Raw genomic sequence first — 18,466 nt, 5'->3', positions numbered from 1 at the left:
CAATTCAGTGGCATATATTGTAGCAATTTTGAAAAGCCCACTTACTTGAGTAAAGTGTATTTACTCGAGCAAAAACCAGTTTGCTCGAGTAAATGCTTTTTAAAATCTACCCCTTTACTCGAGTAAGTGGGTTTTTGAAAATTGCTACAATATATGCCATTGACTTGTCCATAGGATTTACTCACATAAGTGCACTTTACTTGAGTAAATGGCTTTTGAAAATTGCTACGATAGTAGCTACATTTACGCATGTAACTCCTTTTGAAAATTACCCCCATAGGTTTTAAGTTAGTTTCTCTCTTCAACTTCCTCCTAGGTCATCTAGATCCTTTCTCACCTCTTCCCTTCTTGTTCCTGTGATATCCCTGTTACATGTAACTTATTTTTCACTTTCACAGTTTAAGTTTTTTATTCTCCCTTGCTGCATGTAAACCGATGTGATATGCTTATGAATGTCGGTATATAAAACATGTTAAATTAAAAAAAAGTGTTAAATAAATAAATAGAAAACCATATCCACTGAGTACTTTATAACATTTAAAATATATTTATATATATATGAGAGGCAGCAATACTCACGCAGTGTCAAACATTTTACTTTTAATTTGCTATCTTTCATGATAACAATTCACAGTAACAAACCCATTTTTCATCCTATAGCTATAGGTAATAATGAAGGAATTGGAAGCATTTGGAAGGTCTCTGGTTTTAAATGTAATATGGGGAAGTCAGAAAGCAGAGTTGCTTACTTTTAACAGATGTTCTCCCAGGACAGCAGGGTGACGTAATCAAGCGGAGCCCTGCTACGGAACACTTTTGTCAAAGTTTCTAGAAACTTTGACTGGCACACTGAGCATGCCCAGCATGCCATGATCCCTGTGTTCAGTTTCATTTGTAGCAAAAAGCGCAAGCGAAAAACAAAATATTAAATGTAAGCGGACCCAACTTCGCGGGATGACGGGTGGGTTTTGTGAGGACTACATCCTGCTGTCCTGGGAGAACACCTGTTACAGGTAAGCAACTCTGCTTTCTCCCAGGACAAGCAGGATGGTAGTCCTCATATATGGGTGATTAGCAAGCTACAGGCTGACTCATATTACAACAGGCCAACATCAGACAACTCGTGCAGCAGGCACAATAATTGGGGGTGCTATTGGCAATGATGAGGCATCCTGAAATCACAGCAGGTGGTTGTGGAAGGATTTGGAGATTATACTGGAACAAAGTTTTCCAAGACAGAGTCTTGACGGACTTCCTTATCTAAGCAGTAGAGGGCCTAGCAGATGTCGGCAATTGGTACTGAACGATAGTGTGCTACCAATTGGCCCTTACAAAATGTGCCTGCACTCAATCCTGGAGAGGAAAAGCTGCTTCCTCATAGCAGAATTCGATACAGTCTGCTAGCTAGTTGGAGAGAGTTTGTTTGCCCACTGGAATTCTCAGCTTGTCTTTGTCAAAGAAGGAAAGAGTTGGATGAATTTGGATGAATTTCCTGTGGAGTGCAGTGTGGTCTAGATAGAATACAAGTGCACACTTACAGTCCAAGGTATGCAACACCCCCTCGCCCTGGTGAGAGTGAGGCCTTGGGAAAGAGTGGGCAGACTATAGGCTGAGTAAGTGAGAGGCTGTGTCCACCTTAAGAAGAAATTTAGGGTGAGTACGAAGGACCAGTCGGTCACGGAGGAACCTAGTGACCGACTATGCAACAAGGGCTTATAACTCACTGACCCTTTTAGCGAAGGTGATGGCTACGAGGACAAGAATTTTCCATGTTAGAATTTTAATGTCATAGGAATGCAAAGACTCGAACGGTGAACGTATGAGCCTTGTAAGCACTACATTTAGGCCCTATTCTGTAACCGATGATCATAGAGGAGGCGTAATTTGTAGAGAACCCATGATAAGCTGATTCATAAGGGGTTGAGCCATCAACAGGGCATCCCCTACTCCCTGGTGGTACGCTGAGATGGAACTGAGGTGTACCTGTGTGGAGGATGTCTGGGGACCAGAATCCAAAAGGTATCCTAGATAGCCTAATAGAGATGGATTGGAGCAGGAAAAGGGGCCAATACCTTTTTGTGCATGCCATTTGGTAAATCTTGTCTATTTCGAATGGTAAGATTTGCGTGTCGAAGGGTTTCATGAAGCTACAAGTACCTGAGAATACCAGTGAGTCTGTGTTATGAGATTGACCCATGGGCAGGCGAATTGGTTCCTGGAGTGATAGGTTGAGAAGTATGGGGAAGCATACTTGTCGAGGCCAGTACGGGGTTATGAGAATCATTGAAGCTTCACGAGAGGTTTGACTATGAGCAGAATCAGAAGAGATGCATATAGGTGGCCTTTGCTGCAGGGGCGCGCAAAGGTGTCCATGGCTAACGCATTTTGATGCCTGGGTAGGGAGCAGAATCTATCCACTTGTGGTTGAATTCGGACATAAGAGGTCGATGGTTGGCTGACCTCAGCGCTAGAAGATTTTGCTCGCTACACATGGAGTCAGAGACCACTCATGAAGATGGAAACATCAATTGAGATGGTCTGCTGGTACGTTAGATAAGTGGCCCGGAGATGCAAGGAGTGTGCAAGGGCCCAGGCTCAGAACTTCATGGCTTTCTGGCAGAGCAGATAAGATCCTGTGCGTCCCTGTTTGTTCGAATACCACATTGCCAGTATATTGTCTGTCTATATCCACAAAGTTTTGTGTGAGAGGGGGTGTTTGAAGGCATAAAGGGCATAATGCATGGCTCGAAGCTCCAGGAAGTTGATTTGAGATTTTTCATGGAGTGAAGTCGACGCATTTTGGGTTTGGAGGGTGTTGATATGAGCTCTCCAACCCAAATTGAATGTGACTGTGACCATGATCATCTGAGGATTTGGTTACTGGATCGATGATATGGATCAGGGATGAAAGCGGTTGAATGGCTTAGAGCACTGACAAATTTTTTTTTCATTTTTTGTTTATTGATATTTCAATAATTTACATTGAAAATTGAATATTGAAATAAAGAAAGAAATCATTACAATGCACACATAATCTCCTGATAGGATAAAGGAAATACATTTTTCTCTCAATTATAAGAACAATGGGAGAACCAAAAAGATAATTAGAGGATTACAGAAATAATTTATACATCTTACTCAGGAAAAACTCAGTGTTGTGTACCCATTCTACCTTATCCAACCCTCCTAGTTCTGGGAGTTTAGGAGTCCAGATATTGACGGAGCTGTGCTGGGTCAGTGAAGATATATCTATTATCTTGATGTAAAAGAATACATCTGCACAGGAACCTCAAAAAATATTTAGCTCCACGTGAAATCACTTCTTTTTTCATTATCAAGAACTCTTTCCTATTTTCCTGCATTTTCTTGGTTATATCCGGAAATATTCTTATCTGGTAACCATAAAATAATAAGTTTTGTTTTCGAAAAAACTTTTTCAGAATATTATCTCTATCTATGGTTTGTACAAACGATATTAATAAAGTCGCTCTATTCTCAATCTTTGTTTCATATGATTTCTCCAAAATTTCAGATAAATTATCAGGCTCTTCGGTATCTTCTCTCTTCTGTTCCTTTTTATCAGGTAATAAATCATTTTGAAAATATAGGAATATTAACCTCAGTATAAACCCAGAATATTCTTAAGGTAACTTATGAAAAAGTCCTTAGCTGTCATCCATCTTGATCTGGGAAATTCAAATTCGTAAGTTATTTCGACGAATTCATTCTCTAGGAAGTCCATACTAGTCCCACACTAGTTTCAGTTTTAATAAAATTATACTGAACCTCTTTCACACCAGTTATCTCAATTTCAACTTTATCTATCGTCTTTTCCATCGATTGAATTCTTTTTTCCAAACCATCCGATTTTTCCATATTTTGCCTTACTGCTGAAGTCAACTCACAAATTGCCTTGTTCATACTTATAAGAACTTTACGAATTTCTTCCAGATTTAAACTTTTCAGCAATCGCCACCGGTTTTCCCCACAATCACCATCAATTCTGGGCTCCTTACCTCTCCCTTCTAGGAGACCAGCCTCTCCATTTCCTTTCTGGGTTGCTTCCTCTTACCTCCCCCGGAGCCCTCACCGGGGCTCACACCGAAGCAGATGGGATCCCTCCGTCGCTTCTTCGGGGAGTCATAAGTCCTTGGAGCAGAATTTGATTCCATCAAATTAAGCTGTTCCTGCCCCGATGATCCTGGGGTTCGAAATGGCCTTGCTGGAACTGTTGGAGCCCGGGGGCTCAGAGATGTTTCGTCGGCCTGGGCGTCTGATGGCCGCTCTCCAAAACAGACGCCAGCAGCCTCTCCTTCCAGGTCCTGGTGCACAAGTCCGAAATCATCATCGATTCACGGCTGCCGCATCGAGGAAATAGGTGTTGAGGAAATATTTTCACAAATCTTTGCTTTTCTTTTCGTATGAGGCATCTCGTGCCAAGAAATAATCGCCAAGGAAATCAAATTTTCAAGAAATTACTCAAGGAGCCGCGGAGCCGAGGTAAGTTCGTGTCACTGAGTGGCAGCCATCTTGGTTCAGCAGCACTGAAATTTTAAAATCCACTGAGTTTTTCTCATGGCTAGTCTGGCCATAGGAGTGACATGGATCGTGGAAATCATGTGGCTCAGCAATGGAAGAATTGATGGGCTGAGGCTATGTTGCATGCGCTCAGAGATGTGGACAATTTGATAGGATGTCTGCGTGGTTGATGGGCAGGAAGGCCTTTGCGACTGTATTTATTTATTTATTTATTTAAAGAGTTTTTATATACTGGGGCACGTAGCAAAACATCACCTCGGTTCACAGTGTAACATAACATAGCAAATAGCTTTACAATGAATATAAATAACGGTTCACAATATAAAATGATATAGTAGCAAGCTTTACAATAGATTATTACAATAGATTACAATAGCTTATTACAATAGATTATTATCTGCTTGTAAACTATATACAAGAGACTGAAAATTAACTATATACAAGGGAGGGATGCAGTCAAAGTTGACTGATAACATGGGAAAACAGTAAAGGTTTGGGGAGGAGGGGGGGGTGGCGGAGAGGTAGGGTGAGCTGAAGGGAATATGGAATGATAACATGGGAAACAGTAAGGTTTGGGGGGGGAGGGGGGGTGGGGGAGAGGTAGTATGAGCAGAAGGGAATATGGAAGTAGGAGGAGGAGGGAGATGCGAAGGCGGGTAGATGCGGGAAGTGTATTAGTATGTTTGGATCAGGCAGGGGGGTAGAGTTGTAATTGTGGATGGTAGTCAATTAGTCGGGATATGCTCGTTTGAAGAGCCATGTTTAAGATTATGTTTGAATTTTTTGTGGCATGGTTCCAGGCGTAGTGCCCAGATCTGTAGTGCCCAGATCTGCTCCCTATGGGATTTATGATAGTTGATCAGAAATCCCAGCCAAATGTAGTACATTTATTTATTTATTTATGCATTTATTTGTACATTTTTATATACCGACAATAGATCAGTGATGTCACATTGGTTTACATATAACGGAAAGGAAATAACGTAATGAAACTTAAATTCTTGAGTATTTCTAATGAGGCAACATGATAAAAAATATAAAATATAATAAATAAAAGTAGGTACGAATCTCTTCTAATGCAACTTAATGAGACTTGAGTTCTTATAACGAAAGTAATGAACATAATGAGCATGCGACATGAGATTTGGAAGCAAGAAAAATATGTGTAACAAGAGTCGGATGGGAATATGGTGCTAAAAAGAAAGGTGATTGGTGGGGGGATAGGATCATTGGGGGAAGGCTTGTCAGAAGAGCCAGGTTTTAGGTGTTTTTTGAAGAGTTGTGCTGAGGGTTCAGATCTTAGTTGTGCTGGAAGGTTGTTCCAAAGTGAGGGTCTGGCTATGGACAGTGCGCGTTCTCTTGTGGTTAGATGTGCTTCTTTTGGGGGGGGGATGTGGAGAAGACCATCAGAGGTTTCGTTGGGGTGTGTGGTATTGTAGAGTGAGTCTTAGAGAAATTAGAGCTCCTTGTTTGGATTGACTTCTTATAGGCAGTCGTCCAGGTGAGAAAACGCGTGAATGCTGTTGTTCTTTGTAGATGAGCGGCAGTCACTGCTAGGCATTTGGTGAAATACACAAGTTGTCGAAGCTAGTTCAAATGGCAGAACTTGGTATTGAAAATGTTGTTGACTCACTATGAAGCATATAGAAAGTCCAGAGAATAGGGGCAACCCCCTTGTTGTAGTAAAGGAAGCATGGTGCCAAGAGAAATCATTCTGAACTTTTCTTACTGAAGGAATGTGTTGAGATTTCTGAGGTCCAGGATGGGCGGAGGTTGCCTGTTTTCTTTCAAAGTAGGAAATTGCGGGATTAAAATCCTCTGGCTTGCTAATAAGAACATTAGAACATAAGAAATTGCCATGCTGGGTCAGACCAAGGGTCCATCATGCCCAGCATCCTGTTTCCAACAGAGGCCAAATCAGGCCACAACAACCTGGCAATTACCCAAACACTAAGAAGATCCCATGCTACTGATGCAATTAATAGCAGTGGCTATTCCCTAAGTAAACTTGATTAATAGCCGTTAATGGATTTAATTGCGTCCGTGGAACAGTATCACGAGCCTCAGTGGGATGGACCATTCTGTTCTCTGCAAGGCTGAAGGATCTAGGAGCCTGCCTGACTGGCAGAGCTGGTGTGATCTGGATATCAGTTGGTCTCATATGGTAGCTTGAGTGGTAACAGGTCTGCTTGACCTTGTGCACAAAGGGGTAGATTTTCAAATGGGTACGCGCATAAGATACGTGCGTACCCCTCGAAAACCTACCCCAAACCCCCCCTGCGTGCACCGAGCCTATTTTGCATAGGCTCAGCGGCGCGCGCAAGCCCCAGGCCGCGCGTAAGTCCTGGGCTTTGCAAAGGGGGCGTGTCGGGGGCATGTCGGGTGGGTGGCGTGAATTTTGGGGCTGGGTGGGAGGCGTATCGGGGGCGTGACGCCAGCCCAGGGGCATGGTCGAGGCCTCCGGACCAGCCCCCAGGTCAGGTGATAGCGCACCAGCAGCCTGCTGGCGCGCTCAGATTTACGCCTGCCTCAGACAGGCGTAAATCTGCCAACAAAGGTAGTGGGGGGGGGGGGGTTTAGATAGGGCCAGAGCGGAGAAGGCCTCTTTTCTCACAGGGGTGGATTTTAAAAGGCGCACGAATAGCCTACTTTGTTTGCGCTCCAGGCGCAAACAAAAGTACGCTGGATTTTAGTAGATACGCGCGGGAGCCGCGCGTATCTGCTAAAATCCTGGATCGGCGCGCGCAAGGCTATGGATTTTGTATAGCCGGCGCGCGCCGAGCCGCGCAGCCTACCCCCATTCCCTCCAAGGCCGCTCTGAAATCGGAGCGGCCTCGGAGGTAACTTTCCTTTGCCCTCCCCTCACCTTTCCCTCCCTTCCCCTACCTAACCCCACCCGCCTGGCCCTGTCTAAACCCCCCCCTTACCTTTGTCGGGGGATTTACGCCTCCCAGAGGGAGGCGTAAATCCCCTGCGCGGCCAGCGGGCCTCCTGCGCGCCGGGCCGCAACCTGGGGGCAGGTACGGAGGGCGCGGCCACGCCCCCGGACCGCCCCGGGCCGTAGCCACGCCCCCGTACCCGCCCCCCAAAACGCTGCTGACACGCCCCCGAAATGCCGCGACGACCGGAGCCCCGCCCCCCCGACACGCCCCCGACACGCCCCCCTCGGAGAACCCCGGGACTTACGCGAGTCCCGGGGCTCTGCGCGCGCCGGGAGGCCTATGTAAAATAGGCTTCCCGGCGCGCAGGGCCCTGCTCGCGTAAATCCGCCCGGGTTTTGGGCGGATTTACGCGAGCAGGGCTCTGAAAATCCGCCCCAAAGTGGTGAAATATTGCTAAATTTGTTGGTGAAGCCTTGTTCTTGAAGGGATAGGTCGTGCAAGACCAAATATTCAAACGCAGCGATTAAGGGATCCGGAGGGGCAGGGAGGAACCCAATGAGACTTGCGAGACAATACAGACATATCTGAGCATGCAGGTAAGGCTGAGAAGAAAAGTTTAACTTTTTAACATCCTTAGGAAACATTGAAAAGAGGAGCGGATCTTAAAGCATCATATTGTTATGTAGGAACAAAAGAAAGACCATGTAATAGAAGACCGATGTTCTGTTTCAGAGAGGGGCAGGAAGAAAAATTGAATATAGTCGAAGTAGATTGAGTTACTGCCATGGGTCAAATGTTCAAGTTTGTGACTGAATGGTTCGAGGCATGGGATCCAGTGATTTCTGACGAGGGCGAGATGAGTGTTGGGGGCAATGAGGTGGAGGGTCCAAAGTCCAAAGCAGGTTGGTTGTGTGTTATGGGTAAGGGTGGAGCTCCAATTTCGTCCCCTGAGGAGTTGTCCGATGAGCTTTCGCCAACATGACTTTCTTTTTTGGGATCTGGGAGGTGAAAGACATCCATGGATACATGAAGCCGCGCGTGAATAGTCAGAGGCATCTTGTTGAAATTCTTAAATCTCTTCAGGTCTGTCCTAAACTTTTCTAGATTTTGTTTGAAGTTGTTTAGTTCTGCTGAAAAAGAGTTGATAGGGAGAGCTATTCGTAACTGATCAATCTTTTCATGGACCTGTTACCACTCAAGCTACCTGCTTTATAGTTTCGACAATCAACAGCATAAGGTTAAATGAACATTTGTTCAATATTTGGTTCCATTTTGACCAGTTCACTTTTATTCCAATGACTTACCTTGTTTTTCAGCTGGTTTCAGCTGGTTTTTCAGCCATCTGCCCATCTGCCCAAATTGCCCATTCTACAGTACACAAGTACACAAGTGAGTCTTAAGAGCTATTGCTATTGTATATTTTCTAGCATAATTTTTAGCTATTTTTAGCAATTGTCTACATGCTTTTGGATATCATTGTTCTCAACTCCCCCTCCCCCATTTAAGGTTCACTTACTAGCCAATTATTTGACAATTTTTCCTATAAGGCTATACACATTTACCTATCTGCTTTGTTGTTTCACTTTATCTTTAATTTACATTGTATGTGAATTAAAACTTAAGTTTTAATTCATAACTGTACTTTTGTGGTCGCCAACCTGCACAATAACTGTATAATCTTTATCATTATAGACTTGTGAATCTTCCGGTCCCCCTGACGCAGCCCTGATGCAAAACACAACCATGTCGGGGTCCTTCGCATTTACACTAATGTTTACTATGGTATTTAATTTTGTACACAGTGTTTGTGTGTATATGTAAAATAAAAGAATTCCTCTACTGATGAACTGTTGTTGTCCAGTACTATTTCTGCCACACATTTTTATTTTGTGATAGATAGCACAGCTACAGAGGGAGACAGGCTAGGCGTTACTGGGACTCCCACATGAATCTGTGGTGGCTCAATACCCAGCACCGATGTCGGTGGGGGATGCCTCTGTGCCTGGGGTTCAGAGGAGCATGGAGACTCTTGTACCTGGGCCCACTTTGCAATTGGCTTAATGGAGATTGATGCCAGTGTGGTATCAGTGCTGGCACCGAATGCGGAACCACGTTGGTGCCGGCGACGATGTTTCCCTTGGTGCTCTGCCTGGTCATTCTCCAGCACCAAGGAAACTGCCACCAATGTCCAGAATGGTGCCTGTGATGGCTGGTTACCGTGGCAGTGACGATGTTTCCCTCAGTGCTCGGCCCCGGTCATTCTCCAGCACTGAGGAAGCTGCCCACCGATGTTGAGAATGACGTCGGTGATGGATAGTTACCGTAAGCAGTGACGATGTTTCCCTTGATGCTCGACCCGATTATTCTCCAGCCCCGAGGAAGATGCCACTGATGTCATGGATGGCTTCGGTGATGGATGGTCACCATGCTGGTAACGATGATTCCCACGGTGCTTGGCCTAGTCATTCTCCAGCACTGAGGAAGATGCCCTTGCTGTCCCGGATGGTATTGGTGATGGATACTGCTCCTGGCATTGTTTCTCGCCCAAGGATTACCCGGGGCTCTGATTGAGAACCCAAGTATGGAGCATTTTCTTTTGGTGAGGGCATCAATGGAGGCATCGATGGCAGCTTCCGATAGTATCGATGGCATCAATGGCGGCATTGACGAAGGTATCTACGGAGTCACCGATGGCATCAACGGGAGCATCGATGGAATCAAAGGGAGCATCGATGGCATTGACGGTGGCATCATTGGGGGCATGGACGGCATCGATGAGGGCATCGATGGCATCGATGAGGGCATGGACGGCATTGACAGTGGCCCTGGTGGGCATTGACGGTAACCGAAATGGGAACCGTGAACGTCCCAATCCCTCTAGCCCCGATGAACCCGGTGGAAGATCCCAGCAAGGACACTCCATGGGCATCGTGGGGAGGAACGAGGATGATAGACATAGGGAGAAAAGAGGGCCACAATTTGGACTAAAGAGGTGACAGGAACCAACCGGAGAACAGGTGAATTATAGTCCACTGATGGATAAAATGGTGAAAGATCTAGATCTGTGTCTTATCATGCCCTATCTTGGTTGGGATGAATAGTGGCTGTTAAAATGACATTCATGCCTAGATGGAACAATCTGTTTCAAACTCTGCCAATTGCTTTAGCAGACAAATTGCTTTAGCAGACAAATTTCTAAAACTATTTCAGCAGTGAATATTTGGCTTTATTTAGATGCGACATCCTCCTAGAGTAGCACAGGGTGTTTTTTGTTTGTTTTTTTTACCATGAACAGAGAAAGTGGGTTTAGCTGTCCCTAATTTTAAGCTATATTATGTATCAGCTCAATTGAAAGCTGTCATGAACTGGTAGGCTGGAGTTACAAAGTACTCCGTAGAAGTGGCACAGGGCTTCAAGATTGGACTGGAGATGATATTCTGCCTAACCAGTCCATTACCCCGTAGGTTTAGCCTTGGATTCTGAGGGCTGGTTGAACTTGTCTTCTGCAAAAATATCATGGTGATGAGACAGGAGATGGATATAGGAAGAGATGGAGGAACTGGATGGAGTCAGGCTGTGGTTGGAGGACACACCGGGACTGGAACAGATGCAGAGCAAGCTAGACTGGAACAGATGCAGGACAGGCTAGACTCAGAGCACAGACTAGGGACTGGATACAGAGCATAGGCCAGGGGATGCATACAGTGCTGGATACTTAGCATAGGCTGGGTGCTGGAGGACAGGGACAAGGCCTGATGCAAAAGGACAAGGGCAAGGACTGGGAAACAGACAACGGCCTGGGCTGGGCAGTGCAAGACATAACAAGAACTGGACAAAGTCTGAACTAGACAGAACAGGCCATAATAACAGAAAAGCCCAACAGGGCACAAGGCTGGCTAGGCAAATCTAGTAGGCCTGGAGACTGTAAGGTAAGAAAGGAAAGCCCATGAGGACACTGAGCATGGTAGGTACGCCTGGGATGCCAACAGAGCAAGGCCAGAAGAGCCCAAAGCAGGGCAGGTAGGCCTGGAAGGCTACAGAATATGGCCAGAAGGCCTGGATGGGCCCAGAGTAAGGCAGGTAGGCCTGGAATGCCACAGAGCCAGGCAGGAGGCCAAGAAAGGATGCAAACCAAGGTAGAAGGCCAGAGTAGGTCATTAGGCAAGGCAGAATAACCAGAAAATGCAGAAATCCTGGGTAGGCCACAAGGCAAAATAGAAGGCTCAGGAAGGTCACAAGACAAGGTAGAATTACAAAGTAGGGCTGGCCAGGTCGGACAACTAAGGTGTTTCTGAGGGACTGGACAGGCTGGGTTAAGTAGGCCTGGGGCTGACGTATCATGTGATCTGGAAAGAGGTAGCTTACACAACTGGGAGTGGGGCTTGCTAAGGACCCCTGGTGGAGGGGAGGCTGTACAGCAGGCAAAACCATAACAGTACTGTTCCCTCAGGCTGAAATGGCAGCATAGAATGAGCAGGCAGCATTAAAGTATTCTCACATCATACAGTGTGAACAGAAACACTCAGTACTGCAGATGTTGTGGGAACAGCGGTCTGGAGAGGATTCTATGTAGTTGGATTGGAATCAGCTTCTGAGCCTTGTTCACTCAGGAAGGATTCAGAGAAGGCCAATGTGAGAAAGGTACATGCCACTCTTCTAGGAGTCAGAGCTGACCTCATAAGAGGTTTGTTGCCTGTACCAGATTTCTGCTGGGTTTGAAGGGCTGAATCAACTAGCTTTTTCTGTTTCAAGAGCTCTGCCATCTGATACCGGGGCAGAAGAACTGAAGGAGTGCTGCATATTGAAACAGAATTTGCTCTTGCTGGTAAGAAATTTAAATGAAGTTGGCAAGTTCTGATTGAATTAACTGTGCTTTTTAAGAAAGCTGTGCTGGCTATTAAAGCAGAATTTACCTTTACAGGTGCTGGCTTTAATTTTCTTTGGTGAGTTTACTTGTGTCTGAATGTGCTGTGGTTTTCAAGGAAGCTGTGCTGGGAACTCCTGCCTCAGAGTTCTGCAATATAGAGTGCACATTAAATTGTGATTTGGACACTAGACTGGATGCAGTACCGATTTGGACACTCTCTGTCAGGAAGCATATACCCAGGAAGGCATTAAGGAAACTACATCCAATAATGTCTGGAAATATCAGAGAGTTTTTTGCTGGGATTTTGTTGCATTTCCAATAAGCTGGGGGTCTGAGGTGAAATCGTATCATAAGGAAGTGGGATCTGTAGTTTGGGATTTGCCTGCACAACTGCTACATATTTATGGATGCAGAGGTTGTAGATCAACATTCTGTACAGTACCACTATTCAAAATTAGGAAATGACAAGATAGTGCAAAGGGTTCCAAAGTTGGCATACAGGGCATACATAGTACCAAGCTTTGTCATGGATGCTTTTCAGTGCTACAGTTGGAGCAGAATTTGCCCTTACAGAAATGGAGTTAAATTGCTTTGGTAAATTGTGGTGGTACCAGCTGTGATTTTCAAGGAGACTTGGCTGGTTATTTCTGCAGAGGCAGATTTCCTGCTATCAGAGTCTGGGATTTGTAACCTGGGTCTCAATTTGGGTGTATTGCAGCTAAGACAAGCCTCTGTGTAGACAATGTTCACCACTTTTAACCTCATATACCTCCACCTGACTGAATTGCTAGAACCACACTTGGTGCATTAAAGGAAAGGTGGTAGAGTCCAACACTGACATAATTCACAAAAATAATCAGAAGCAACAGAATATTTGTTCGCCCACCATGTTGGCAAGGAGTCCTGCATCCACTCCTGTGGAGGTTGTTTGGCCTCTTCATTCTGTTATGGCCTGGTAAGCTGAAGTCAAGAAGCACTTCAGTTGAAGCCACAGTATAGGTTTGCAGATGATCTTCTGCCTAATCAGCCCCCTCTCAAGCAGGTTGAGCCCTTGGGTTCTAGGGGCCAGTAGGTCTGCAGAATATCATGGTGACAAGACAAGAGCTGGATATAATAATGTTGGTAGGAACCATGCCTACCAACGTTGGTAGGAACGTTGGTAGGAACCATGCCTACCAACGTTGGTAGGAACGTTGGTAGGAACCATGCCTACCAACGTTTAGGAAAAGGCTGAAAACATGGCTTTTTAAAAAAGCTTATCCAGACCTCAACTGATCCTTACCTTCCAGCCACTTATTCAGACATTACAAACCTCTTTGTTTAACAATCTCCTTCACTACATCAAATCTACCTCACTGTTATTAATTTGCATCATTGTAAATAATGCAAAATAATTAAATAAGTCCTCTGCAGCTCTCTTTTGCCATCCTGAGAGCCTTCATTTACTGCTGGACCCCCGGATTTGAACTTTATCTTCACACCAAAAGCGCTGTTTCTCCCGCGTTCAGTGGCAGGAAGAACCGCCCCTAATGACATCATCGGGGTGCGACTGAGCCACTATAAACTGCGGTGACTTGCAGGCGTCGCGCAATGAAGGAGCGCGAGAAAGGGGCTTGCCCCTTTGTTTCGCCCCTTCGTTCTCGCACCTAAGTGATCTTCAATTGTAAGTTTCGGCTTTCATTCACAGACTATTCTTATATCAGCATTGTCTATTCCAACAGTGGTTGGCAATGGTAATTATGGATGCATACAGCCACGAAGAAATTCTTTAAGACTCTCAATTTAGGTAACTCTATGTTATGTACTAGAAATTTCCTTAATTACTATAGTAACTACATTGTTCACTGCATCTGTTATGACCCTTACCATTTATGATGTGCAATGCACAATCAGTAAGAAAAAAAATTCCTATATTATCAGACCTAATATCTAAAAATAACCCTGATTTCTTCTTAATCACAGAATCATGGCTATCAGAAACCGACACCGTGCTCTTGAACTCACTTATGCCCCCCAGGTTATTCAATTTTTTCAGAAACCTAGATTACATAGAAGAGGGGGCGGGTATATTAGCCATAGTTAAATCCTCTTTCTCACCCATTAGAAAAACAGCTGACTGTGTCAGGTTGCCATGAAATATTACTTATAACTACCACTTTTCTAAACATTTGTATTATTTATTCTCCACCAGGATGTCTGCAAGCAGACTTATCGAGCTTTATTGAGATCATAACTTCCTTATCAGTTGATTTAAGTAAGACAATTATAGTAGGAGATTTTAATTTACATATTACATGTCCCTCACCTACAGTTAATGCTTTTCTAGACACCATGTCAGGTCTAGGTTGGGAGCAAATCATTCATTCCCCCACATATGCTAAAGGTCAAACTTTAGATTTAGTTTTTATTAACCCTAGCTTCATTTTCAATACTCTAGGAAAAACTAAGGTTACTCCAATACCATGGTCGGATCATTATCTTATCAATTTTTCTCTTGACATCCCTTACTCAAAAACACCTAGTAAGAAAGTTTCACAATCTATAGTTAAACGCAAGTTCATTACTACAGATTCATTCCTCGACAAAGTAATACCTAATCTGCCAAACACAATAGCTTCCAACACTCAGGAAACTATCGACAAATGGAATTCTGCTATCTCCTCCTCATTAGACTCAATTGCTCCATTAAAAACAATAAACATACAATCAAACAAAACTAAACCAAACCGCTCCTTGGTACACCAAAGCGCTACACTTATTAAAACCTCACTTAGAAAACTCAAACGTAAATGGAGGAAGAAAAAAACCTCCGAAACAAAAAATGCCTACTATTCTTTTTTATGTCAGTTCAACAAAAGCATAAACTCAGCAAAAAAAACCCTATTATGCAAACCAAATATCCAAAGCAAATGGAAATCCCAATATATTGTTTTAACATAGTAAAATCTTTAACAACCACTCAGAAAGGAATGTTCCACCACTTTTGATACCGCCTTATGTAATAAAATGGCTAACTACTTCAAATCAAAAGTTACAGATATTTCGAATCAACTTTCCAACTACCACTACCTTCTTATAATAATCTTGAGTCTACTTCTACTTCTACTTATACAGTCTCAGAAAAATGTTATACAAACTATCATTAGAAAACAAAATCCTTCTAACTCACCTAATAATCCCTGCTCTGGTGCTTTCTTTAAAGCCTTAGGTCCTCACGCTAGCAATTTCTTAGCGCTATTAGTGAACCAATCTTTAGAAACTGGCTCCTTTCCATCTTCTCTCAAAAAACCTCCATACTCCCCATCATAAAAAACAAATCCAAGGAAGATTTCGATCTTAGCAACTTCAGACCTATTGCTACATTAACATCTCTAGCTAAGCTAATCGAATCAGCAGTATTATCATCAATTATCAAACTATCTATCAGAAAAACGACATATTGCATACAAATCAACATGGATTCCGCAAAGGACACTCCACCGAAACCCTTCTACTAACTTTCTTTGACACTATATTTCGGGCTTTTGACTCTTACACGGATCACATTATTGTTTTCTTAGATATTTCAACAGCCTTTGATACCGTTGATCACCAAATTCTTATTTCTATTCTCAAGTCTATAGGTATCACAGGTACTGTATTACAATGGTTCATTTCATTTCTATCTGACTGTGATTTATCAACAAGTCAATATAAATAATTACTCCTCCGATCCATATTCTATTGCATCAGGTGTTTCCACAAGGGTCTTCTCTATCTCCTATTCTTTTCAATATTTATCTGTTACCTCTCTGCCGGATACTGGCCTCATTAAACCATACAATTTAAAATCTACACTGACGACATACAGTTCATGGTACCATATAACACTTCTTGGACCCATACATTATCCTTAGTTTCATTATATCTCACCACTATAGACACTTGGCTCTCTCATAATCGACTGAAATTAAATCCCAAAAAAACAGAAATAGTCCACCTTTCATCAATTACTGATTCATCTATAGGCCCCCCCCCCCCCCAACTTATATTCAATGGAACCACTATCCCCATTTCCAAATCTGCAAAAAACTTAGGTATAACCATCAATACAGACCTCTCACTAAAGCAGCACATATCCATGATCACCAGGAACTCATTCTATAAGCTTCAACTCTTAAAATGGCTCCGCCCTCTACTTTTCTTCCACGACTTTCGGACTATCCTTCAATCACTTCATCTTTTCCGGACTGGATTACTGTAATTCCCTGTATATAGGTCTCCCAGAAAACACACTTCACTCACTCCAATTGATTCAAACGCAGCAGCACGTATTCTAACAAACTCTTCAATAAAAATCACATCACTCCAAATCTTCAATCCTTACACTGGCTACCAGTTAAATACAGAATTCAATTCAAAATCCTGTCCATTATACACTCTCATATCTATACTCCCAACTCGGTCACTCTATGCTCCATTCTTCGAATATACAAACCAGCCAGACATTTAAGATCAATGGACAAAATCTTCTAGACATTCCTTCACCTCGACAGGCCCACCTTGACATCACCAGAAAAAGAGCATTCTCAGTCATAGGTCCCATTTGTGGAACACATTACCAGACTCCATCAGATCCATATCCAATTCCAAGCATTTCAAAAGTCCTTAAAACACACCTATTTCAAACTGCATTCCATATATCACTTACCAAACAATACATTCCACTTTTCCCACTATCATAAATTAGTTTGGCACCTTGTTCTAGCTTTTACTTACTGATTTGTTTTATATTAACCAATTTTATTTTAAATAATTATTATTTTATATTGATGACATTTTTGTAACCTTATGTTTTTATAATTTTTTATGCTCTTTTAATTTTCTTAATACTTAATTTTTTTTCTCTGTCTATGTTTATTTTATTCAATTATGTAAACCGTTTTGACCAAACATCGTTTGTAAAGACGGTATATAAACACTATTAAATAAATAAATAAAATAAATAATTTGCTTTCAGTTAATCTCCTTCTTCTTCTCTCCCTTCAGCTCCCAGTTGTGTTCTACCCTGTTTTAATGTAACTGCAATTTTCTAACCATGCACTTGTTATAATTTTTAGTTCTCTGTATATTTCACACCCTGTTAATTGTAAACCGGCATTGTAAACCGGCATGATTATACCTGTCATGAATGCCGGCATTGTAAACCAGCATTGTAAACTGGCATGATTATACCTGTCATGAATGCCGGTATAATAAAAAAACACTAAATAAAAAAACACTAAATATAAACAGAGCTGGGGGTGCCAACTGGAGTCAGGGACCAGGCTAGAGTTGAAGACATGCTCGGAGTAGAACAGATGCAGGAAAGGCTGGACTCAGAGCACAAGCTGGGGGCTGAAGGACAAAGGGCAAAGCCTGAGGCAAAATGACAAGGGTAAGGCCTGGGAAACAGACAAGGGACTGGACTGGGCACTACAAGACAGAACAAGAACTGGACAAGGACTGAACTAGACAGAACAGGCAACAATAAACAGGAAAGCCCAACAGGGTACAAGGCTGATGTCTCTGAGGTTAGTTTTCATTCTATCCCAGTAATTACTGGGAATGGCTTATATGGTTTGTTAGGGAGTAAGAAAGCTCATATGGGTAAACGCCCGCGGTCGTTTCTTCGCCAGATAGATACGTCTTCTGCAGGTTTAAAACAAGTTTTAACTAGAGGGAATTTGAAAGTTTTATTAATCAATGCGCAGTCTGTTAGAAATAAATTTCAGGTGTTGTTTGATCTTATCCTTGAAGAGAATGCTGATGTGTTATGTATAGCTGAAAGTTGGTTATTAGATTCAGACTTTGTTACCTTAAATCAGATATGTCCCCCTGGTTTTGTTTCATTCTCTCAGCCTAGAGCTAAAGGTAGGGGGGGGGTGGTTTATTAGTGATCTGCAGAGATAATCTTAATTTTAAGTCTCAAAACCTTAGTGGTTCTTCTAATCAAGAATTACTACTTGTCTACAACTCCGATGTGTCTTTTTGCCTTGTTTATTGTCCTCCTAAGCTTTTGTACTCTAATCTGTCTCTTTTATTTGAACAGTTAGTGTCATCTTCAGTATGTTTAACTAACATGATCCTTTTAGGTGATTTTAATATATCTTTTAATTTAGTCGACATTGATCCTCAAATTCAGTTATTCAGAGATATT

The 18,466-nt window shown here is 43.0% G+C and overlaps 1 protein-coding gene across 2 annotated transcripts in view; it reads right to left on the bottom strand.

Moving 5' to 3' along the window:
• LOC115079481 (sodium/hydrogen exchanger 10-like) overlaps positions 1-18,466 on the bottom strand; it is a 1,086,723-nt gene that overhangs the window by 463,356 nt on the left and 604,901 nt on the right. The gene's annotated exons all lie outside the window — the stretch shown is intronic.

This window comes from Rhinatrema bivittatum, chromosome 17, assembly GCF_901001135.1.
Source record: "Rhinatrema bivittatum chromosome 17, aRhiBiv1.1, whole genome shotgun sequence".
Classification (NCBI taxonomy): domain Eukaryota; kingdom Metazoa; phylum Chordata; class Amphibia; order Gymnophiona; family Rhinatrematidae; genus Rhinatrema; species Rhinatrema bivittatum.
Note: the sequence above shows the minus strand (reverse complement) of the source record. Positions and strands in the feature narration are given on the sequence as shown.